Raw genomic sequence first — 26,597 nt, 5'->3', positions numbered from 1 at the left:
GGCAACAGGTCCAGAGAGCCCTTTGGTGGAGGCTGGGAGGTTGTTGGCTTACAGCACTTAAGAAGATATCTGCTGCACAATTAGGAAACTAAGCATAGGCTGTGGTGGCTACATTATAGCAAATGCAGGGCTTGCAGAGCCAGGCCACAAAAGCTGCTAAGTAAACAGTTACCAGCAACATCAACAAAGTGACAGGTTGGGATAGAGGTGGTTTGCTTTCCTAAACAGCTAATGATATTGTTTTAAACATTGGGTTTTCAGCAAAAAACTATATATGAAAGCAGAAACAAGAAAAGTATGGATTATGTACATGGGGACAGGAGCAAACTATAATAATGGTCACTATACAACTTGACACAAGCTAGTGTCATCTGGAATGATGGAATCTCCATCAAGAAGATATCTCCATAGAATTGGCCTACAGGTATTTTCTTGATTGATGTGGGAAGGCCCATTTCACTGTGGGCAGTGTCATCCTAGGGTTGTTGGTGATTCTAGGTGTTATAAGAAAGCAGGTTGAGCAAGTCATGGGGAGCAATCTAGTAAGCAGCATTCCTTCCATGGATTCAGGTTTCATTCTTACCTCCAGGTTCTTTCCATGCTTGAGTTCCTGCCCTGACTTCCATAAACAATAGATTGTTAACTGGAAGTATAAGATGAAATAAACCCTTTCTTCTACAAGATTCTTCTGTCCATGCATTTCATCACAGCAATAGAAACCCTAACTAAGATAGAAGCTAAGACAGCCTAATGTGTGAACATTTAAAGTCATCTATTATGTGTAAAGAGTTAAGTGAAATCATGTCTAAAGAATTCAAAGAGGTATTCTGGTACAGGCCTGAAATCACAGCACTTGGGAAATGGGAGAATGACAGGACTGAGGAGAACCTGAACTAGTGAGTCAAAGACCAGCCTGGACCACACAGACACTGTCTTTTTTCACAATACTAATGTCCAAGGGATCAATGTGGCCAAGAAGCAGATCGCATTTACCAAACATAGATGGGGCTTTAAGTTAGATAACTAATACTTAATAAAAGTTAAATAAAGAATTCAAGGAAAGAATGGGAAAGATGTTATACCCAGCATAAAAGATCACTAGAGATAGGAGCTATAATTAATAATATAAAGTCTGAAACTATATAAAGTAAAAAAGTAATTTAATGGGTTGACTTAGGAGAAAAATCTAAACTGTGAAATGAAGAGAATATTAGTGAGCCAAAAGACAGATCAATTGAAAATATCCAGTCTGAGGAGAAGAAGAGAACAATCTGGACCCATATAAATAGGGAGTGAGATTTCTTTCTACTGAAATCTGATGGTTTCATACCAACACATGGGTGACCGAGTGACTGACAAGGACAGAAAAAAGAGCAGGAATGAAAAGCATCAAAAGAAATAATGGATAAAAATTATTCCAAATCGGGTCTGGAGAGATGATTCAGCAGTTAAGAGTGCTGGCTGCTCTTCCAAAGGACCCTGGTTAAATTCCTAGCATCCACATGGCAGTGCTGAGGTCCAAAGGACCCTGGTTAAATTCCTAGCACCCACATGGCAGTGCTGAGGTCCAAAGGACCCTGGCTAAATTCCTAGCATCCACATGGCAGCTACAACTATCTATAGCTCTAGTTCTAGGAGATCTGACATCCTCACACACACATATATGCCCACAAAACACCAATGAGTGTAAAATAAAAACTCAGAGATCCAAACATAACATTTAGTAATTAAAATTCAGAGGAAACCTTGAAAGCATGAAGAGAAAGCATGACCCAGCATGTATAATGGGATCCCATTAACATTAACAATGCATTTCATACCTCAGACTATAGCTTTTAGATGGTACTGGGATGGTCTACTCAAATACTAAAATAGTTGTCAACATGAAGTTTTAAATGGAGGAGTTAGAGAAAGGACTGAAGGAACTGAAGGGATTTGCAACCCCATAGGAAGAACAACAGTATCAACCAACCAGAGTCCCCCGCCCCAGAGCTCCCAGGGACTAAGCCACCAACCAAGGAGTACACATGGCTCCAGCTGCATATGTAGCAGAGGATGGCCTTGTCAGGCATCAATGGGAGGAGAGGTCCTTGGTCCTATGAAGGTTTGATAGATGCCCCAGTGTAGGGGAATCGAGGGCAGGAGTGGGTGGGTAGGCAGAAGCATAGAAACATAGATGCAGAGGGAAGGGGAATGAGATAAGGGGTTTCCAGGAAAGGGGGAAACTGAGTAATGGGATAACACTTGAAATGTAAATAAATTAAAATAAATAAATTAATTTAAAAATACAATAAGCAAATTTATCTGGCAGTCTGCTATCTTTGGGGAAAGGCCAGAGTTATAGCTGTACAAGGAGAAGCCAGAGCAAGGCAGGTTGCCAGGTCTCTTCTGCTGCCCTGGAGTTGGTAGCAAGCAGCTAAGGGCCAAGGTCAGAGCTACTGATCAGGAAGTGGCCGCGGTCAGGCTTGCACACCTGGCTGGTTGGGCTACATCAAGGTCCAGCTATGAAACCTTCCTGAGAGAAAACTTTCCTGGAGTGTTACAGCTCAATAAGACAGGCACTCTCAGATGATCTTTGGTGAAATAACTTATGTACTTTATTCCTTGTGGATGGGACCTTAAAAACATTTGGGGGTGGGTTGGGATCTAGAGGCAGATGCTTTCTACTGGCTTGGTCTGAGAAGTTAGGAATGCCTCATCGCTTTTGGAAGGACTTCAGGTGTTGTCCCTCTGTGACTGATTGTTCCAGACCTCTCCATGGGGAGTCGTGGTCACGTGTTCCAGGATAGAAACCTGGTCAGGAGTAGATTTAAATGTCTATCTTTCTCAATTATGAGAACTGCAGGGTTCCTGAATCCCTTTGACCTTACCAAGTTTTCTGTCTGGTGGCTCTGTCTATTGCCCCACAGATATCCTCCAAAACTTAAGTCAAACCCAAAATATTTCCAGATATGCAAAATCTGAGAGAATCGGTCACTGCTGTACCTGTCCTAGAGAAGTTCTCAGACTGAAATGAACATACAACAGACACATTCAAATGAAGATACGGAACACCAATAAAGGTATTTATACAGAAAGGTATGTGTCAATATGGGCAGAGTTCTGTATACTCACATTTTCTACATGTCTATGGTTTAACAATAACCACATAAACCAATGATTGTGAAATGCTTGATGGATTTACAGTGTATGGAAATGCCATTTGTGATGACAATCACATGAAAGAAGGGAGGGGCAGTAGAGCTGTATTGGGTGGGTTTCCTCTTCTTTTCAAATAAGTTAGTATCAACAAGAACTAGATTTTTAAAGGTCTAAATTATAATCTTCAGAGAAGCCCCTAAAACTAGAGTTGTCAGATAACCCAAAATTTTCCTCCTAGGTGCCCAACACCCAAAAGGAACTGGAAACACATTCTTAAGAAGCTCATGCACAAATGTAGAAAATACACAAAAGTGGAAATAACATAAATGATGACAATAATGAATAAAGAAGGGTGTGGTGTGTCTATATAATGGCATTGTTAGAGCAAGCTGGTAAAAGCACATGATAAAGCATTCTTTGCTAACAACATGCATATATTGGTCTGCCTTACATTGCATAGTTGAACTGTATTTGTTGGGACTCCATAGAGAGAAATATACTAAAAAACTGCTGGTGGTGTGCTGCAGTTTCTTGCCATTTTCTCTGATTTCGGCTGATTGACAGAGTGACGTCAGCTAAGACAGATGCACATGCTGAGGCAAGATCTGTGGAGGACACATGATGTTTGGAGGGTATAAATAGGACTCAAGAAATAGTGATGGAGGCAGATCTTGGCTTGCTTCTACAGCTCGCTGTACAATGTTTGTGGGCCTCACATCTGCTCTGATCTTCACTTCACGGAGGGAGGCACAGCTTCTCCTGGTGTTCCTCTTGGTCCCTCTTGCTGACTCAAGCCAAGGCCGAGGTCTGCCTGTCTCTGTTAGGTAGTATCACAGTTGCTGATTCCTGTTTGTTATCCCAGCTCTACTGATCTGGACTGTTGGTGTATCCATAAAGTGTTTGAGAGTGGATTGAACCGTCGCTGCTAATTTGTAAACTGAACTGCCGATTTCCAGACAAAGAGTTGCTCCAAATAGCCTTGCTAAGCAGGTCCACTTCCCCTGTATCCTTTCCCCCCACTACTTCTGGTTGGTGTGGCCTAAAAGGGAGGTTAAAGCATTTAAGAACCAACATTAAAAATAAGTTCTGGGGCTGGAGAGATGGCTTAGCAAGTTAAGAGCACTGACTGCTCTTCCAGAGGTCCTGAGTTCAATTCCCAGCAACCACATGGTGGGTCACAACCATCTGTTATGGGGTCTGATGCTCTTTTCTGGCTTGTCTAAGAGAGCAACAGTGTACTCATATACATTAAATAAATAAATAAATAAATAAATAAATAAATAAATAAATCTTAAAAAAATAAGTTCTGAAAAAAGTTAAAGTTCTATAATGGAATTTTACTCAATAATAAACGGAAAGAAATGCTGATGCATGCTGCAGTATGGACGAACCTAGAAAGCATCATGATGAGTGAAAGCCCTGGTTGCTAAAGCCTGTGCTTTGCACAGTTCAGTTTGAAATATCCATAGATGAAAACCACTGGGTTAGCAGGGTCCAGTGCCTCAGGTAAGTACAGGGTAAGGTATGAGTGTATAGGGGACATGGTTTATCGGCGGGAATCAAAGCAATGTTCTGAATGAAGTAATAGCAAAAGTGCACTGTCTAATACACAAACACCCAACATATTTATACTTTAACAGGGTGACATTTATAGTGCATGAGTTATATCTCAATAAAGCTATGCTTCAAAAAAGAAATGGGCCAAAGGTTTCACAGGCACTTTATAAAAGAGCACGTATAAATGGCAATGCACCGTGAAAACATGAAGTATGCCATTAGTCACGAGAAGAGGAAAACCAGCACACACCCACCAGGATGCCTAAAATTAACAAGATTGACAATACCCACTTTGGTAACTGCATGAACCAACTGGGCCTCTCATATGAGGCTGGTGGGAGTGTAACATGGTACAAACACTCAGAAGAAATGTTAGCAGTGTATCCTAAAGCTAAAAGCGGGCCTTCCTCAAGATCCAGCAATTCTACTAGAGATTCTACTCCAAAGTCTAAAGTCTATACCCAACAGAAATGAGTAGTAAGATTTATCAAAAGACACATGCAAAAAAATCAACATTATAGAGTTAATAATAGCAGCAAAAACAAATATAAAACTTTACTCCCAACAACAGAATGGAAAACTACATGGTACTATGTTCATGTTCTTGAATTCTGTTAGTTATAAAATACACATATCTTTAAAAGTCCCCAAACACAGTATTTAAGATCAATCTACTATAGTTAATATGTCTCTAAAATTAGAAAAAGTATTGTCTTAAGAGATGAAGTGTTGACCTTGAGGTGGTGTAGGAGTAAGGGCCAGTGGGTGACATCCTAGTGTGCTTTCCACTGCTTTAAGAAAACGGACCCTGTAAGAGTCCGCCGGAAGACACTCCACTCAAAAAGGCCACAGAGACTGGGATCACTGCAAGCTGCAAGAGCTTTATTATTCCAATGTGTGTTAGGGTTGGGGTCCCTTAGCACTCAGGGAAGAGAAGACCCCCAGCTCACAAAGCACACACTTTTTATGTATATTTTGGTGGGGAGTTCAGCGATCACCTGAGTTGGACAACTGCGATTGGTTATCCTAAGCAACATTTAAAATGATTGGTTAACTCAAATTGGGTGACTGCCTTGTGACTACCTTAGTCATTTTGCTCTGTCCTGCCCACCCTGTGGAATTTCTCAGTATTGTCCTCCTGTTGAGCCATTTCCTTATCTGTCCTCACCCCAGGCAGGTCGGTTTCCTCTTAGGCCATACCTTTATTTGTCCTTACCCCAGGCAGTCATGGGAGGAATGGAAAGTTTCTGTCTGGCTGTGGGCCTGTCGTTTTTTAACAGGATTCACACAACCTAAAGCAACTCAGAGAGGAAAGGGTTTTTTATCACAGGTTACAGTTAATCATCAAGAGCATCCAAGACAGAAACTCCAGATAGGAACCTGGGGGCAGGAACTGAAGCAGAGGCCACAGAGAAATTTCACTCATTAGCTTGCTTCCTCTAGTTCGCTCAGCTACCGTTTTAATACAGCCCATGCCCACCTGCCTAAGGATGGCACCGCTCACAGTGGGTTGGACCCTCCTAAATCAACTAGCAACAAAGAAAATGCCACTCAGACATACCCACAGCCAATCTGAAAGAGCAAATTCAGTCGAGGTTCCCCCTACCCAGGTACTCTAGTTTCTGTTCCGTTAACAAAAACTAATCACCTTGTGCTAGCCTGTGCTTACTCCTGGACTTAATTATGATCATTAAATTAGTTCAAGATCATTCAATTTTAAATATTCAGAAAATGCTATTACAGTTATTTATGAGAACCTTGTATCTCACTGAATTGTGACTTTCCTAATTTTCAGTTTTCCTAGCTATCACTTCACTATTCACTTTGAGTTTATTGAATTTGGATCAGAAAGTATGGTCCATGTGATATCTATTTCTAGGAGTCTACTGTATATTTGTTTATGAGTCTGTGTGAGCAGTGTTTATTCATTAATATTTGTCTGTACTTAAAATTAATATTCATTATGAAACTCTTGCAATTCTGTCTGTGAGGCCAAACATTAAATGTGTGCTCTGATATTTTTAGCCTTCATAGATTTTCATGTGCCAGATCTCTATAAGATTGAAAGATCCTTGGAAGCTGACACTATAAATTGTTAATTTATACTTATGAGTTCTACCACTTTGCTTTGCTTGGCAGCTCTGATATGCTGAATTCAAGAGTTCCTCCTTCAAAGTAATGTTCCGTAATCCTGTGACCGTTTTATTCCATGTCCTTATGTGATGATCATTTTCTATGTTGACTTTTATTGAAGGTAGAGGACAATTTCAAACTTGCAGAAAAGTTGTAAAAAGAGCACATTGGTTCTGATGACCTCTTCTGCAGACCTCTCGTTGGGGACCTTCACATTCATCTTCACTCTCCCTTCTCTTTCTCTTGGGTGCCTTCCTTGAGAAGAAGAATACAAGAGTTCTTTTTTTATTGGTTATTTTACTTATTTACATTTCGATTGTTATTCTGATCCCCAGTTAAAGCCCCTATCTCCTCCCCTGTCCCCCCTGCTTCTATGAGGGTGCTCACCCACCCACCAACCCCCTCCAGCCAAAGCACCTTAGCATTCTCCTAGTCATGAAGCCTCCACAGGACCAAGGGGCTCCTCTCCCATTGATGACAGATAAGGCCATCGTCTGCTACATATGCAGAGGGAGCCTTGGATCCCTCCATGTGTACTCCTTGGTTGGTAGTTTATATCCCAGGCAGCTCTGGTTGGTTGATATTGTTGTTCTTTCTATGGGATTGTGAACCCCTTCAGTTCCTTCATTCCTTCCCCTAACTCCTCCATTGGCGTCCCCACCTTTTAGTCCTATGGTTGGCTTTGAAGATCTGCATCTGCATTGGTCAGGCTCTGGCACAGCCTCTCAGGGGACTAGGCTCCTGTCAGCAAGTGCTTCTTGGCATCAGCAATAATGTCTGGGTTTGGTGTCTGCAGATGGGATGGATTCCTAGGTGAGGCAGTCTCTGGATGGCCTTTCCTTCAGTCTTAGCTCCATTCTTTGTCTCTGAATTTCCTTTTGACAGGAGCAATTCTGAATTAATAGTTTTGAGATGGGTAGGTGACCCCATCCCTCAATGGGGGGCATGCCTATCTACTGGATATGGTTTCTACAGGTTCTCTCTCCCCTTTGTTGGGTATTTCAGCTAATGTCCTCCCTGTTGGGTCCTGGGAACGTCTTGTGTCCCTGGTATCTGGGACTTTCTAGTGGCTAACCCCCCAGTTCTCCATCCCCCACTGCTACACACTTCTGTTCAATTTTCTGACCCTCTGTACTTCTCCCTCGGCTCCTCCCATATCTGATCCTGTTCCTTTTGTGCCCTTCCCCCAACCTTTGAGCAGGAAATTTAGACCCCAGACCTTGGTGCTAGCCACAGCCTCCCACCTACAGTGGAGCTATTGGACCAAGGTGAAGTCTATTGTTCTTCCAGATCTGCAGTTTTCTGCATTAAGCTGGTGACCCACAGAGTAGTGGAGCCAACAGCCTGCTGAGCAGCCTAACTGGTTCTTCTGAACAGACCCTGGCATTTTGGGGGAAGGTTTTATCCCCCACCTTTAAATTCTAAGCCAGCCATTAAAACTGGAGCCTTGATCAGCAATAATGTTGTCTTGGTCTCAATTTTTCTTTCTTTCTTTTTTTTGTTTATTTAATTTTGTTTTTTTGTTTTTGTTTTTTTCTTTTTCAAGACAGGGTTTCTCTGTGTAGCCCTAGCTCTCCTGGAACTCATTCTGTAGACCAGGCTGGCCTCAAACTCAGAAATCTGCCTACCTCTGCCTCCCAAGTGCTGGGATTAAAGGTGTGCGCCACTACTGCCCAGCTCAATTTTTTCTTGTCTGTTCTTCCCATCCAACCCCAGCTCCCTCTCCAAGTAACCCATTTGATGTAACATCAGGCAGCTACACCTTTTCTTTCCCCCTCCTTTCTCCCTCCCAGATCCCTCCCTCCCTCTACTTCCCATTACTAACCTGGTGTATAACTCTTCCTTTTAGAATATTTGTGGGTAGGTTTTAACATGTTTTTTCTTTTTTCCTTCTTTTCTTTTTCCTTCCTTCCTCCCCCTTTCCTCTTTCTTTTCTTTTATTTTCTTTTCTTTTTTCTGGGGAGGGATGAGGTCTAAAGCTTGCTGTAAATCCCACACTGATCTTGAGTTCTTGATCCTCCTGCAGTATCCTCCTTACTGCTGAGATTACACACATGCCCACTATGCCTGTATGTATATATAATACATGTGTAATCCCAGTGAAGTTTTGTTAGATTACTGTTTAAGTGTAGAGTATACCTCCACATAAAGACTTTAAATGCATACCATTTTATTTACCTCTGCCATCTTAGATTATGTGTTTGTTTATTTGTGCAGTTCTTCCCCCTCCCCCGTGTGTTACAGGTTCATTGTATAGTCTCAGTTGGCCTTTAACTCACACTGATCTGATTGAGTACCTCTGCCTTCTAAGTGCTCCAATTAGAGGATACTACCATGCCCAGCCTTGGTCTACTCTTTTTCAAATTTTCCCTTTTTCTTCCTTATCTTCTTCCAGATGACAACTTTTTAAGTTAAATGCTCATTTATCTATAGAGCTTCATCCATGACTCAGTTTTGTTCTCTTAGAAAACGAAAGGGACAAGACGTGTGTGCAATAGTTAATTTTACAACACTCTCATCAAAATTCCTCCAGGATCATCTTAAGAGAGGGAGGCTTATTTTGACTCATAGCTTTGGAGGAATTAGCCTACCACTGTGGGGAAAGAATAAGAGCACAGTAGTTAACATTATGGTGGTTAGAAAGTTCAGTGCAAAGGGGCACATAAATCAACCATGTCAAGATGGCTTCTCAGAACGCTCCCCCACCTCAATGCCTTATTTCACCCTATGAACTCACCTTGTATCTTTGATGCTTTGTAATAATATATCATGCCATGAATGGACCAAAGGATTTTTCCACTCATTGGGTCAGATCCTCTGTGATGTACAGGAGTGTTTTGCTCATCTCTGAGGCAATTCTCAGTCCAATTAAGTTGACAATCGAGATTAATGCTCAGAGTGGGGCTTGACACATTGACAAGTTATTTGTAGATAAAGTTAACACCAGGTGTGGGTTGATGTAAGCCTGCAGAAAAGAGTAGGGTGCAGATAAACACTGAAGCTACTTGTTTGCTGGAGGAAAATCACCACCTGTATTATGAGAGATGTTTGTCATCCCTGTCAATTAGAGTACTGTAAGGGATTGGCAAAGGGATGGATGCTATATCTCTATGTGTTAAAGTAACCCAGACTCCTTGACTGCCAGTCTGTCGAAGCCCCAGGAGGGTGGCAGGGCTGAAGAAGCTGTATATCTTGTAAACACTGGCTCATGAAACAGAATGAAGATGCTATGCCTATTATATATGCTTTATATTCATAAGCTAAGGAAACGTAGTCCAATTGATGGACAAGTGAATCTCATAAGTGTAACTGCCATCTCAGGTCCACAACTGAGTCTCTCACCTCCTAGTGCTTCATTCTCTTTTCTGGTAAGGATCTCTTTAGTTATAAGAATTTTAGACTTGTGTATACAATTAGCTGCTGTTAAGATGGCATTTATTCCAGCTTCTGGCTATTATAAATAGGGCTGCTATGAACACAGTGGAACATATATCCTTATTACATGCTGGGGAATCCTCTGGGTATAAGCCTAGGAGTGGTATAGTAGGATCTTTCAGAAGTGACGTGCCCAGTTTTCTGAGGATCCGCCAGACTGATTTCCAGAGTGGTTGTACCAATTTGCAACCCCACCAGCAGTGGAGGAGTGGTCCTCTTTCTCCACATCCTCGCCAACACCTGCTGTCTTCTGAGTTTTTAATCTTAGCCATTCTGACTGGTGTAAGGTGAAATCTCAGGGTTGTTTTGATTTGCATTTCCCTGATGACTAATGAAGTTGAGCATTTTTTAAGATGTTTCTCCGCCATCTGAAGTTCTTCAGGTGAGAATTCTTTGTTTAACTCTGTACCCCATTTTTAATAGGGTTATTTGGTTTTCTGGGGTCTAACTTCTTGAGTTCTTTGTATATATTAGATATTAGCCCTCTATCTGATGTAGGGTTGGTGAAGATCTTTTCCCAATTTGTTGGTTGCCGATTTGTCCTTTTGATGGTGTCCTTTGCTTTACAGAAACTTTGTAATTTTATGAGGTCCCATTTGTCAATGCTTGATCTTAGAGCATATGCTATTGGTGTTCTGTTCAGGAACTTTCCCCCTGTACCGATGTCCTCCAGGTATCCCTCAACAGAAGAATGGATGCAAAAATGTGGTATATATACACAATGGAGTACTATTCAGCCATTAGAAACAATGAATTCTTGACATTCTTAGGCAAATGGATGGAGCTGGAGAACATCATACTAAGTGAGGAACCCAGTCTCAAAAGATCAATCATGGTATGCACTCACTAATAAGTGGATATTAGCCTGGAAAAGTGGAATACCCAAAACATAATCCACACATCAAATGAGGTACAAGAAGAACGGAGGAGTGGCCCCTGGTTCTGGAAAGACTCAGTGTAGCAGTATAAGGCAAAACCAGAACAGGGAAGTGGGAAGGTGTGGGTGGGAGAACAGGGGGATGGAAGGGGGCTTATGTGACTTTTGGGAGTGGGGAGCCAGAAAAGGGGAAATCATTTGAAATGTAAATAAAAAATATATCGAATAAAAAAAGATGGCATTTATTTCATTGACAATTTTTGGACTTTGTGAGTAGGACAATATTTTTGCTCAATCCATCATGCCTTTGAAGAAGTTAGAATCACTCAAATCCAGAGCTGAGCAGTGCCAGGCAGCTATCTGTGGTACACGAGGCAAATGACTTAACCCTGAAGTTGGAATGAGGCTGGAGAGTTTTGTGTTTTCCTCTTCCTCTCACAGGCACTATCACATAGATCACCCAAAATGGCTTCTTTCTAAGAAGCCATCTCTGTGTAGTATCTCACTGCATGTCAACGTGTTTCTCCTTATTTCTTTCTCCCTTGAGATTACAGAACCTTTTCTTTTTGAGTGTCATGGTTTTATTTTCCAAATAGAAACCTAATCTTGACGTAAAATATTTGTCTTTATTTATACATTTGACTTGCTTTGAAGTCCATTCACTTCAACAAATAAGCCTCAGACTTATGCTCTGATTTCATAACTGTCTGCTAAAAAATATCGTTTTCTTTTTAACTCTTAGGTTACACATGCAATCACTGAGCCTTCCATCTTGTATCTCAGCTGTGCTTCCAGTTGTCCCTTGAGATCTTCATCATCATGGAAAATAGTAATGGTCCTTAGCTCTTTTTTTAAATTTTTTTTTATTGAATATATTCTTCATTTACATTTCAAATGTTATATCCTTTCCCAGTTTCCCTCCTCCCAGAAAATCCCCAACCCATCCTCCCACCCCCTGCCTCCAAGAAGATGCCCCTCCACCCAACCTACTCCCACCTTCTCCCCCTCAATTTCCCCACACTGGGGCATCTATCGAGCCTTCATAGTACCAAGGACCTCTCCTCCCACCGATACCTGGCAAGGCATTCCTCTGCCACACTTTTGGCTGGAACCATGTGCACCCCTTGGTTGATGTCTTAGTCCTGGGAGCTCTGGAGTGTCTGGTCATTCTTCCCATGGGGCTTCAAACCCCTTCAGCTCCTCCCTCCAACTCCTCCATTGGGGACCCCAAACTCAGTCCAATGGTTGACTGCTAGTATCTGCCTGAGATTATAGAAACATTTTAATAAACCAAGCAACAATATGTAAAGACAGTTCACAAAGAAAACCATCAAATATGGCATAATTTGCCACACCGTTTTATTCTCTGGTGGCTATAGGAGTGGGGCCTGGGTATGAGTAAGTGCCCTGGATTCCACTAGGGACTGGTGCAGACTGAGGGAAAGGAATGAAGCGTTCCAGATCACATGAGAGATTAGTGGGGACCCTGAAGGGAAAACCTGTCAAAGGGGAGCCCCACCTTCCAAGCCCCAGCTAATGAGGAACATAACAGCTAAATAGTTTCTTGGGTTTTCCTCCAAAAGGCAGAACTAAAGGATGGCTTCAGTCAGATCGTAAACCTGTTTCAGATTTTGTCTGAAGAGTTCACTGTGTGAACTTCACTGACCATTGAACTTGCCCTCTCAGCCCCTGCATGCTGCTTTGGAGAGTGTGCCTGGCATTCTCCTTATTGTCTTCTCTGGGATTAAGACAGTATAATAGAGTTAAATTCTCACCTAAGACACGTTTTGTTAGTAGCTACTTTGCCACACTAACAATCAATAAAATTCAATCATAAGAGTTTGGTTCAGTAAGGGTGATGTTTAATTAACAGGAAATCATTTGTCTGTGAGTCTATTGTATTTAGTAGTCTTTATTTTGTGAAAAATGGTTGTAAAATATGATGCATCTTTAGAAGCTTATTGAAGAGTGTATTAGTGAATAATAAAGAATAGCAAAATAGGAATATGTTTGAGATAATCGCATACAGAAAGAGACTTATCTCTAAGTCTAGACATATCCAATGACTCAGACTTCAAGAATCTTGTGAATGTGTAGTCCCTGAACACAGCTGAATCTTATTTCTTTCTTGGTTTACAGACTGGATCCAATAGATCTTTCTCTAAAGCAGCTTGTGGTGTCTGTAAGCATGAGCAATATATCAGGCTTTAGTGCTATCTGGTAAGATAAAATAAAAAAAATTATGCAGGACCTCAGTTCCAGGACAGCCCCTAGGTTTGAGGAAAGCAGAGTCCAGCCTTAGGGTAGGATTGACCCTGGTGAATTGAGTGAAGGTTGTAGGTGCTAAGAGAGACATCCGAAGGATGAGGCAAAAACGTGGGAATCAGGAGGAAGGAAGGTGACTCAGTATAAAGGGCTTGGTGTACACCTGAGTGTGCTTGTGGGACCCTAAGTTTGGATACCCAGAAACCATGTAAATTTCTGAGCACGGCACACACCAAGGACCAGAGAAGGCAGGTATCTAAAGCTCACAGCCAGCTCCTCTAGTCAAGTCAGTGAGTTCCAGGGTCAGTAAGAAATGCTGTCTCAAAATACAAGGTGGAGAGCAATTGCGGAAGACATCCATCGTCACCCTCTGGCCTCCATATGCACACGGGTGCATGTGCACCCCCACACATACAATGAGAAATAGCACAAGACTGGTAATGGATTTGTCTTGTAACTAGGAGGAAGGGGGATTATGCCTGTCAGATTTGAAAGTTACAGAGAGTGTTCTTGAAAATAGAAAATGGTTGAGTTTCATTTCTCAGAATATTAATGGAGGAATAGAAGTGTGCTAATTCTTAGTCCCCATCTATGTAACATGGAGTACTTGCCTGTAGCAATGAAATCTCAGTACTTAAGTGACTGTATTGTTTCCTAAGGTTGTGATAATAAAGTACCAGAGGCCATGTGCTTTGAAACAACAGAAATTTATTCTCTCTCTTTTATTAATGAAGTTTCTTTCCCATTTTATTTTAATATAATTAAAATATATTGTATAATTTTTGGACATCTCTTTTTAGAGTTATTTTATAACTTATTTATTCATAAGTTATTTTTTGGTATCTTTTTTCATTTTATTGGATATTTTATTCATTTACATTTCAAATGTTATACCCCCTTTCCAAGTTTCCCCTCAGGAAAGCCCCTATCCTATCCCCCTCCCCCTGCTTCTTTGGGGGTGCTCTTCCACCCACCCACCCACCTACCTGCCCTGGCATTCTCCTACACTGGGGTATCGAGCCTTCCTGGGACCAAGGACCTCTCCTCCCACTGATGCCTCACAAGGTGCAGCTGGAGCCCTGGGTTGCTCCCTCATCCTCTCATAGCTCAAAGCCAAAAGAATGCAACCGGTCATGGGAGCTATGTGACCCTGCAGGCTGTTGGGGACGCCTTCCTTGCCTCCCTGCACCTTACCTCCTTTCTTGCAGTCTCATCACCCCAGTCTCTGCCCATCCCCATGTCGACTCCTCCTTTTGGAGGGCCTGTGATTTCAGATCCCTTTCTCCTAGAGGGAGGGCTGCCAATGTGCTCACAGCCCCCCTGATTCAGGGTGCACTCCTGCTCACTTGGTATCCTCACGGGCTTGAGGTTCATGTGCCAGGTTCACTCACTCCACAGCACCCAGGGTTAGAACTTCAACAGGTATATGTGGCCAGGGGGTCACAATGCAACCCACAACGGACCCAGCTTGCACAACTATATAAAAGGCTCATGAAACAAAAAACATGTTATATGAAGGCTGAACATAGCCATGAATGGGATTCAAGTACAAGCATGCATAGAACATATGAGAACACTGGTTCCAGAGCCTGAAGACTTCTTCAGAATCCCTCATTTTGCACTCAACAATATCTATTTTGTAGAAATTTGATTTAGAAATAGACTATTTTTTCTTTTGTTATAACTCAATAAGGCATTTCTGAGTCCAGAATGTTAATATTCATCAGTATTATTTCATGGTTTTTAAATTTTAATTTTTGTGTAAGTCACAATTCAGAGTGCTAACTAATACTTTTAACTAAATAGCCATTAATTAACTACCTCATTATTTATATGCTAACTGTAATTGCCATACTAGTCTTCAAACTACGCACATACACTTTAATCCATCCATACACACACATATACACACTGGATACGTATGTGAGTGTATATATGTGAGTGTATGAGTGTGAGTGTATGTGAGTGTGTGTAAGTATGTGAGAGAGAGAGAGTGTGTGTGTGTGTGTGTGTGTGTGAATCTGTGTCACATGTGTACAGGTGCCTGCAGAGAGGCAGGAGAGGGTATATATTCATTTTGTGTTTCTGGCCCTCTGATGACCTCTGATGTCTTTATTCTCTGCATTTTTGTTTTCTTTGTATTTTTCTATGTCATTTCTTTTTGGTCTTATTTTTGGTAATTTCCAGACAACGTAACATGAAGGCTGATCTTTTGCTTTAATTTTTGAGGGAATTTCAGGGAAGCCACCATTAGTGTCTTTTGTTTATTATATTAGTTTTCATTCTTTTTAGTAGATTCTCTATTCTATAGCAAGAGCAGACCCTCCCATTCCTTATTTTACTCACATATTTTTGGGTCCCCGAAGATTGAATGTTGAATTTTATCAAATAAAGTTGTGGCAATCATCAATACATTTCATTTTTCTTACTAAACACAGTTGAATGGTTCATTACATAAGTAAATTTGTAAATTTGCCTCTGTCATGAGTTACTGGAAATAATTAAAGTTTGGATTGATGTCACATTGGGTTTAGCATAATGATAGTTTAGATATGAGTTTACTGTGTCTTTGCTCTTTATTATTCAAGAATACCTTTTGTTTTAACTCTAACTTATTAATATAAATAAATAAAGCAAAATTAACTTTAATTTAACTGGGAGAACATTTGAGTTTTCCCTTCTTTTATCATTACCCAGGTAATAAATGACTTTTCAAACTTCCATGAATAGAGAGAGGTCTTGTCTCAAACTATTTAAGTATACAGCTTTTCTCTTCCCCTCAATGGTATTATTAGTATTTTAGTTTATTTCTTGCTGTCATTTTTATCATATCAAATTGGTTGGGCTTCTGACTCCATTCTGATATTTTACCCTTCCTAGAAAAATTTCTTTCTAGTTTATACCCTGTTTTGTTTGTTGTGTGGATCAAGTTTCTTTGATCCTTTTCTCTGGTGATTTGAAAGGTTACATGATTATTTTCTATTTTTACTGATGACTTTCTTTACATTAAAAAACAATTTAAAATTTAATTTCAAGAAAAAAAATGTGTTCTCTATGTCCTCTCTTCCTCTTCTGAAGAGATAGAAGACTGTGCATACTGTGTTCTTTCTCCAGTCTTTCTCCCTTGGATACATTATATGGGAGTTTACAACCGAGTTTATGATGAAGACTTTAGATATTCTTCTAAGCAACCCACTGTGTTTGAAGTGCTCTGCTTTTATTTTTCGTTTCTCAGTTTTATAATTGCTTTATTTTTTACAGTCAGCATAAATCATTATTTTAAAATTTACTGTATTTGATGTCATCCAGTAATAAGGGATCTTATTCTGATTGTAAATGTTTAATCATTAGACATAAAACTAAAGTCTTCTATCATCAGCTATCACCATAATGTAATGTCTTCTGAAAAGGCTATTACTGCTATGACTTTGACATAAGTTACTACATAACTTTTTTTAAAAGTACTGACTCGTATGTGTTCTACAGCTTTAATGGCAATATAAATTGACTTTATTCTTTTAAAAGGATGTAGACTATAGTATAAATATATCATAAGTTATTTGATGATTTCTTATTTTTAGATATGGAAGTCATTACTGTTGTAGATATTACAAACAACATTTTATGTGCCTTTTCTTGTACTCAGGCAAGCGTTTCTTCAGGTTACACACCAGTTGATTGCTATTTTAGTGTGTGAGCAGTAGTATGTGTTTTTTCTTTTTCTATTTTTTTATTGAAAATAGATCCTTCTCTCATACAACATATCCCAGCTTTTCCTCCCTCCATTCCTCCTAGTTCTCCCACATCCCCTCTCCCCAAGATCCATCCCCTCTCTGTTTCTGCTTCATAAAAGAGCAAGTCTCCAAAAAAACCACGAAATGACCATCAAACAGAAAAAAAATTATATAAGTCAAGGTTAAAACCCTCATACTCAACTCAATAGGAGGAAAAGAGTCTCGAGAGCAGGCAAAAGAGAAGGGGATCCATCTGTTCCCAGCATTAAGGATTTAATAAAGGAATAAAATTTTGATAAAACAATATTAAGTGTTGAAGACGTAGAAGCTGGGATGTGCTGTTGAAGTGTTAGCTTCTATTGCAGCTGGTGAGGTGGTTCCAGGAGGAGGTGACTGCTGCAGCAGAGTGACAGCCTCTACCACAACTCAGCCCTGTAAGCCAGGTGACTGGGTGGTACGTGGCAATGCTTGTTCACTGCAAACTCCATTTTCAGTTAGACCTCATTTTCCTGCACTGTGGCAGAAGATGGTGTGTGCCTCCCTTCCACCTTCAGAAAAAGCTCATGCAAATGAAATGAATTAATAGGACCAAATTTATGTTAGCCACCTGGCAGCAAGAGAGTGTGAGTAATGAAGTTTTAATTCCCTAATATTTCTCAGAAGGAGAAAGAAAACTGGAGGTCGAGGGAGTCAAATTACAACCTATTGATGACCATCTTCCTGGACTCAGTGTAGACAGACAGGTGTGTTTGCACCTGAGACCTTCTAGAAAGCTATAACTTGTTAAATGGCTGAGAAATGGACAGATTTCCATTATTGGGGAAATTTAAGCCTTTACTCCACACACACCCTGCTGTGGTATTTTTGCAGGCTGATCACGGAGAGCGATTTTGTTAGCAGTTTTAGGAGAATTGATGTGTAGTTGTCATGGTTAGTGTCAGTTGCTAACTCAATGGGGTCTACAATCACCTAAGAGATAAACCTCTGGAAATACCTGTGAGAGATTATTCAGATTAAGGTCAGCCTTTGGGAATGTCTGTAGCAGTGAGTATAGCTACAAAGCTCTGTGCTCCTTGCAGGTCACACACTCCCAGCCACCAGCCCAGGAACTCTTTGGATCTGGTAATAAAAGACACACATACATTAGCTTAGTTTTGAAATGCCTTGATTAGCTCAAAGGCTGGGCAGTTCTAATCCTCTGCCCAGTTATAGCCCAGTTATACAGATTTCCTTCCAGTACTCCCGACTCAACACCCTCTAAATCTATGATCTATCTTCTGGACAGCCCCTAGTTTTTGCTGCCCCGAATGCTTCTGAGCAGCCCTTTTGGGGAGCTGCAGTCCTTCTCATCTACATTTCAGATAATTTTCCTTGTGTAAGTCTAAATCTGATCTGTCTCCCTCTGAAACATGTAGATTCTCCTTTTCCTTCTCTCTCCCACGCCTGCACAAATCTAAGGATTCTGCCCGTCTGCCTTTGTCCAGACATTAGCCACTGGCATCTTTATTGATCAACCAAAAACCAACTGTGGGCAAGGACCTTCAGTGTTAGGACACACAGATTCCTGATTAAATCAAAGCATCCCTGGGTGGAGATTCAGGTGAAAGGAAAAAAAAACCTGAAACAAACACTATAATTTGTCTTTCTCTGTTTCCCTTTTGGGGGTTATGAGTGGAAGAACAGGGTCTTATTATGTAACTGTGACCGACTCCGAACTTGTTATGTAGGCCAGGATGGTTTCAAACTCATGACAGACTCCTTCCTCTGTCTCTCAATGCTAGAATTAAAGGAGCACATAACCACATCGTGTTTCTTCTCTATCTCCTCCCATCTCCTCCCCACTCTTTCCCTCCCTCCCTCCTTAGGGTGCATACAATGTGGCCAACTATTTCAAACTCCTACTGCCTTAATTTCACCATCATGATGGCCTGAACCCTTGAATAGTGAACCAAAGTAAACCATTCTCCCCTGGACTGCTTTTTCTGGGTATTTTATCACAATAACTGGAAAACAGCTTAAGGCAACAGTTATTACTTGGTCTTTAATAATGTGTTTGGTTACTGAGCCCCGTCACATCACCCTCCTCTTTGGAAATGTGCTATAGTTCCAATACCTTGATATCCAAGCATGCTCTATCTTCATGGGCAAGTGGCAAGGAAAACAGAGAGACCCCTTAACATAAGCATTGGAAAACTGTGTTTGTAAATGAGTCAAAAAATAGACTTACTTTCACATATTAGTGCCGAATTTTAAGGAATAGTCTTATTTATTTATTAGAGGGAATGGATGGATGTGTAGAGTATTTATGGGTGTAGTTTGAGTATTAGTAGTCCTTAAATAAACATGATGAATAAAATGTGGGTTTTTGGTTTGCTATTATTATTATTATTATTATCATCATCTTTAATCGTTTTTTACAGTCCAGTTGTTATCCCCCTCTAGGTCTGCCTTCTGATACGTTTCTCATCCCATTCCTCTCCCTCCCTGTCTTCAAGAGGATGCCTTCCCACCACCAACTCTGTCAGGCCTCCCTACTACCTGGGATCTCCAGTCTCTTGTGAGTTAGGCACTTCTTCTCTCACTGAGGCCAGATCAGGCAGTCCTCTGCTGGATATGTGTCAGGAGCCCCATACCAGCTAGTGTATGTTGCCAGGTTGATGGCTTGGTGTCTGAGACATCTCGAGGGTTCAGCTTAGTTGAGACTATAGGTCTTCCTATGCGGATGCCCTCCTCCTCAATTTCTTCCATCCTTTCCCTAAGTCAACCACTGGGGTCCCCGACTTCAGTCCATTGGTTGGCTGTAAGTATCTGCATCTGTCTCAGTCAGCTGCTTGTCTCAGAAGGCAGTCATGTTAGGTTCCTGTCTGTAAGTACACCATAGCAATAATAGTGTCAGGCCTTGGAGCTTCTCCTTGAGATGGATCCCAAGTTGGGCCAGTCACTGACTGTCTTTCTCTTAGTCCTCCATTTTTGTCCCTGCAGTTCTTTTAGACAGGGACAATTATGGACCAGAATTTTTGGCTGTGGGATGGCACCCCACAGCCAACAACTTGATGCCCCATCTTCCTACTGGAGATGGACTCTACAAGTTCCCTCTCCATGCTGTTGGGGATTTCATCTAGAGTCCCTTACCTCCCAGGTTTCTGTATGCATTCTAGAGGGTCCTCCACCTCCTACCTCCCAAGGTTGCATATTTCTATTCATTCTGCTGGTCCTCAGGGCGCCACCTCTGTTTCTCCCTTGCCCCCAATGCCTGATCACATTCCTCTTTTCATCTACCCTCTTCCACTCACTTTCCTCCATCCCTCTCTGCCTCCCACCCCTGTGATAGCGTTCTTCTTCCTCACAAGTAAGATTAAAGCATCCTCACTTGGGCCTTCAGCTTGTTAGCCTTCTTGAGTTCTGTGGATCATATCCCGGGTATTCTGTACTTTTTGGGCTAATATCCACTTATTAGTAAGCACATACCATGCATGTCATTTTGGGTCTGAGTTACCTCACTCAGGATGATATTTTCTAGTTCCATCCATTTGCCTGAAAAACTCATGATATCCTCATTAATAGCTGGATAGTATTCCATTGTATAAATGAACCACATTTTCTATATCTATTTTTCCATTGTGGGACATCTGGGCTATTTCCAGCTAATGGCTATCACAAACGAGTGTGCTATGAACATAGTGGAGGATGTGCCCCTATGGCATGGTGGGGCATCTTCTAGGTGTATGATCAAGAGTGGTACAGTTGTGTCTTCAGGTAGATACAGTTTTTTGAGGAACCTCCAGATTGATTTCCAGAGTGGTTGTACCAGTTTACAATCCTACCATTAATGGAAGAATGTTCCTCTTTCTCCACATTCTCACCAACATGTGCTGTCACCTGAGTTTTTGATCTTAGCCATTCTGATTAGTGTAAGGTGGAATCTCAGGGTCATTTGATATGCACTTCCCTGATGACCAAGAATACTGAACATTTCTACAAGTGCTTCTTGGCCATTCGAGATTCCTCTCTTGCAAATTCTCAAGAAATCGAAGATCTCAGAAAATTCCATTTATGGATTGGTAGGAGTAACATAGTAAAAATGGCCATCCTATCAAAAGCAGATTCAATGTGATCCCCACCAAAATTCCAACACAATTCTTCAAAAACATGGAAAGAGCAATTCTTAATTTCATACTGAAAACCAAACACACACACACAAACAAACAAACAAACAAAAAACCACCCAGGATAGAGAAAACAATTCTTAACAATAAAAGAACTTCTGGGGGAATCATAATCCCTGACCTCAAGCTACATACTACAGAGCAATAGTGATACAAAAACCTGCATGGTATTGGTACAGAGATATATAGGAATAGATCAATGGACTAGAATTGAAGACCCAGAAAAACCACACACTTATCGATACCTGATTTTTAACAAAGAAGCCAAAAAATATACAATGGCAAAAAGAAAACATTTTCAATAGATGGTGCTGGTAGAACCGGCAGTCAGTATGTGGAAAAATGAAAATAGATCCATATTTGTCACCTTACACAAAGCTTATGTTCAAGTGGATCAAAGACCGCAACATAAAACCAGATACACTGAATCTAATAGAAGAGAAATGGGAAAGAGCCTTGACGTCATTGGCACGGGAAAAAGTTCCTAAATGGACCTCCAACGGCTCAGGCTCTGAGATCAAAAGCTGATAAATAGGATCTAATGAAACTGAAAAGCTTCTATAAGGCAGAGGATGTAGTCAATAGCATAAACTGACAACCTACAGACTGGGAAAAAGTCTTTACTAACCCCACATCTGAGAAAGCACCAATAAACCAAAATATATAAAGAACTCAAGAAGATAATCTCAAAAAAAAAAAAAAACCAAACGACCCAATCAAAAGATGGGGTATAGAACAAAATGGTTTTTAAAGAATGCAGCCACCTATATCACATACTAAAAATGTCCTTTATTTTGTGTCTTCAAAGCAATAATAATAATGTGAATGATGATATCTTTTTAAATATTTATTTTTAATTTTCCATGTATTTACCACATGTATGTATGTGTAACAAGTGTGTATCTGGTCTCCTAGGTGGCAAGTAGAGTGTGACAGACAGACCCTTTGGATCTACAGTTGTGAGCTGCCATATAGAAGCTGGGATCTGAACCCAGATCCTTTGGAAAGATGAGTCCTCTTTCCAATCTCCACAATGGTATTTTAATGGGACATATGGCACATAGATGTGCACACACACACACATACTCACACACTCTTACACATATATTCTTATGCACACACTCTTATTTACACTCACACTCATCTATTAACACTCACATTCACATATACTCTTATATACACTATTACACACTCACATAAGTCAGTATTCACACACTCATTCACACTCACACACACTCATACTCATACATGCACACATATATACTCACACACTCACACACACTCATACTCACACACACTCTTACACACACTTACACACTGACACTGTCACATACACTCACTGGCATGCATACTCTCAACCACATTTACACACACACACACACACATGCACGCACGCACACACACACGCACATGCACACATACAAATACCACCACCACTACCACCAGAAGTTGCATGGCTTAAGTTAGAGAGACTTATTCAATTTATAATAACTGTAAGTTTTTTAGCCATTGAACCATGGCATCATCAATTTTCATTTTTTCCTATTTCACTTGGAGGTGGACTGGTTCCAAGCTCACCAAGTCACACATTTAAAATAATTAGAAGTCTCATATTACAAGAGAAAAATGTTCTTTCCTCCACCTTGGACTGTGTCCTTTTCTACACTCATTGATCAGCCTAATACTGAAAAATAGTAAAGCAAACAGCATTTCACATTGAACCTGCTTGTATTAAACATCCAAGACACAGATTATCCAAAGTATATCTAAGATTATACAAAAGTATAATCCACAGATTATACAAAAGTATATCCAAGCTTTTGTGCCTGGGCACTTGATTTGCTTTTAAAATTATACTTGCAAATGTTTGCATATTTCTAATCAGTTAAAAGGGTACCATGTCAGAAACATGCATGCACACGAACAGCTATATGCAACAGTATAAGTGAGGTAAATGGCAAGTTGAACTCTGGGCTAAAGGACACGCCTCTCACTTAAAACAGTAGGTGATGTCACTGGTTTTAATGAGGTCAAAGGAGCCTTGGATTCTTTCCTGTGGACTGCTCTTTCCAGAGCCATACATTTCTCCTCTAGATGACCTAGACCTATATAATTATTTCTTGAATTCTATGTAAAAGAGACTCCAGAATTGTATGCATTAAAAAAAAAAAGAAAGTGTAAACATTTTGTAGAGATGGGAAATTTGTGCCACAAATTGGTGGCTGGAAATATTTTGCTCTAACATGAAATAGAGTGAATATTGACCAAGCTAGAAAATTCCTTTCTTCTACTCCCAAACCCATACCAATGATATTGCTTTGAGAGAGAAAAGAGCATTAGAGAGAGTATGCTGTGATGCTCTGATGAGACTCTGGAGAGACAGAAGCTCCTGAGATAAGTAAAGCGCCCAGGCTCACAGCCAGGGAATGGCAGCGCTAGGGGCTCCCATCCCTCTAGTCCTGACATTAATGAAGTGCGTGCCAAATGATCAACAATGGCCATAAACTTGATACATGAGTTTGTAATATGCTTTCTAAACATCTATATTTATGTGATGCCATTCTATATGTCCTAAGGATTCACTTAGAACAAAATAAGTCAAACAGCAAAGGTTTTAACTAGAGTAAACGTAAGTAGAATCGAGTATATTCACCTTTTAAATGTTTTCTTTCTGTGTATGATTTCTCTGAACATATTCTATAACAATGTGTGGCCAAGCATCCATGTGTTCTCTGTGCTATATGATAATCTGTTGTTCTGGACACAATAAATGTTACACCAAAGAAAATTAGAAAGTTTACTACAGTTTCTCTGAAAAAAAGGTCCTGGAAGGTAGCTCAGTTAGTAAACTGATTGCCTTGCAAGCATTAGGACCCAAGCTTAGTCTCCAGAACCTTGCCTCTACATATGTGTGTACATACATACATGTGCATCCTAAACATGTGCACATTCACATATATGAACATTCAAACACACAAAGTTGCAATCTATAGCAATCTTGAAAGAACGATAACTGATCCATCTATAATGATGGCTCTCTATATGATTCTGGAATAAAGAATCATAGATTGGATTCATATCCATATCATAAAGGATTGGATCCTTTATTCTCTCTATATGAGTTTGGAAAGATTAGAATATTGGAAGTAAAACTTTTCCTTGAAGGTGTATTGCCTCATTTCTATCTGCATCTGTCTATGTTCTTCCATTGTACCTAGATAGGAAATGGCTACATAATTTACTGGTACACCAATTACCATATAAGGATAGATATTGGTGTTAGAGACATTTGGGTTTGTTTGTAGCAAAACCCAAAATCTGGTTCTGGAAGTGAATTTCCACAAATTAATATGCATAGGATGACAGAGTTAATGATGAAACATAGACATAGTGCTCACATTGCATTGTGCTGGGTACCAGAGATATGAGAGACTTTGGACGTTCAGAGACCCGATACTTCATAAAGTGAGCAGTATTGTCCAGAGAACTTCCTTTGTCAACAGAAATGCTTTGTTGTCTGTGCATCCAATTCAGCTGGCATTTGGTTGCAGGAGCCTGCAGAGTGGCTAGCACTAACTGGATTTTCACTTTTACAGATTGAAGTTAAGATTCCATGCAGGATTGGATACTTTATTGGTGCTCAAAGCTCACAGGAAGGTCCAAACTTTTGACTTCATCATCTACAAATGTGGCAGGTGCATGTGGTCCCTGGGCTGAAGCGACTTGCTGGACTTTCTTATTAGACTATAGCACCGTGAATAGCAGTGCAGAGATGAGGTTGCAATCAGTCAGGGTACACAGTGTAGATTGTCTGGTCACAAACAAAGAATATTAGGATGGTGGATGACTCAAAATCCTTTGGTGACATGGAAAAGGTCAGAAACACAGCTGGAGCTTATGTCTGGGATGAAAGAAAAATGTCAGAATGTGTGTGGAAGAGTTGTTCATTTATAAAGGGAAAGGGTATTTTAGAAAACTCACTTCAGGCAGCCATAATTTTCTCCAAGTAGTAACTGACAGTGTATCTACCAAACAGACAGAGTAAAAGATAGCTGGGGTGCTTGGAAGATGTGAAAGAGGGTAAGGGTTTGTTTGAAATAACAGTCTGGAGTCTGAGCAACAAGAAGTGAAAGAAGTTTCCAGTGGCAAGACTGAGTTACAGCTGGCATGGAATCTAGGACTCTGAAAAGATGCTAACCTGCAGCTCTAGATGTTTCTTTGACTGAGTATAAAATCAGATAAGATGGATCCTGGCAAGTTCAGGAATGCTCTGCCCCAAGCAGTCACTGCAAGAGCCTGGTGAAAACAAAGAGGGAACTAGAATGGGAGATGCTCAGGTATTCGAAGACCTGTAATGAAGACTCACAGGAGTAAACTATGTTCAGAAGTACAAGCTGAAACTGAAGTCCCCAGAGGCACAATAGAGACCTCAAGATCCAGAGAAAGAGACCATGGTAAAAATAAAACAAAATAAAAATAAAAAACAAGACAAATGGTCAAGAGAAATATGGTATTAAACGAGCCATCTATGTCAATTATGAGCAATATGACAAGATTTGAGGGAGAAGACTGAAGAGTCAGATGTTATTAATGACTGGAGGGAGTTAGAAGGTTGTCAGGATCTCAGAGGGAATATAATGGAGAAAAAGGAGGTATGAACTTTAAAATGAACATATGTGTTTGTGTATTGGAGATGGGTATTTTTGCGTGGCATATATATGTGGTATATGTATACTTGAGGGGACACACACACACACACACACACAAATATATAACAGAGGAGGCTATCAGCTGTCATTCTCTATCACTCTCTGCTTTATTCCTTTGAGATAGGATCCCTCATTGAAATTAGAGTTAGGCTGGTGGCCAGAAAGATCCAGAGACTCTCCTGTCTCTACCTGCTCTATCTTCCACAGCACTGAGTTAGAGGTCCATGTGTAGCCAAACCCAGCTTCTAACTGTGGTTCTAGGGATTTGAACTCAGATCCTCATAGTTGTGCAGCAAGTGCTCTTATCTATTGAGCCATCTGTGCAGGTCTCAGAAGTGTGTTTTCTACAGAAGACCAAAATAATTTCATCTCTATCCCATTACCTTGAAAAACACTGGTGGGAGATTTATGTTGTCCCAGAAGTGGACCAGAGTGGAAGCAGGGTCGTCCAGAGGAATGGAAGGATGTGGAGTGGTCATTCAGTGACTAAATCAATGATATCACAGCGCTTCCTCACTAGGAAGCCTCTAAGTTATACAGCATCTCCAACAGCCTTGGGAGAAAAAGCCAAGGGGAAAAA

The 26,597-nt window shown here is 40.6% G+C and overlaps 1 long non-coding RNA gene across 1 annotated transcript in view; it reads left to right on the top strand.

Moving 5' to 3' along the window:
- The window catches only part of LOC127665037 (uncharacterized), a 152,501-nt gene that overhangs the window by 85,351 nt on the left and 40,553 nt on the right, over positions 1-26,597 (top strand). The window contains exon 3 of the long non-coding RNA XR_007973303.1: positions 2,950-3,078. This is a non-coding gene — a long non-coding RNA (uncharacterized LOC127665037). The remainder of the gene's footprint in view (positions 1-2,949; positions 3,079-26,597) is intronic.

This window comes from Apodemus sylvaticus, chromosome 14 (assembly GCF_947179515.1).
Source record: "Apodemus sylvaticus chromosome 14, mApoSyl1.1, whole genome shotgun sequence".
NCBI classification, from domain to species: Eukaryota; Metazoa; Chordata; class Mammalia; order Rodentia; family Muridae; genus Apodemus; species Apodemus sylvaticus.
The sequence above is the reverse complement of the archived record's forward strand: the minus strand, read 5'-3'. Positions and strand labels throughout refer to the sequence as shown.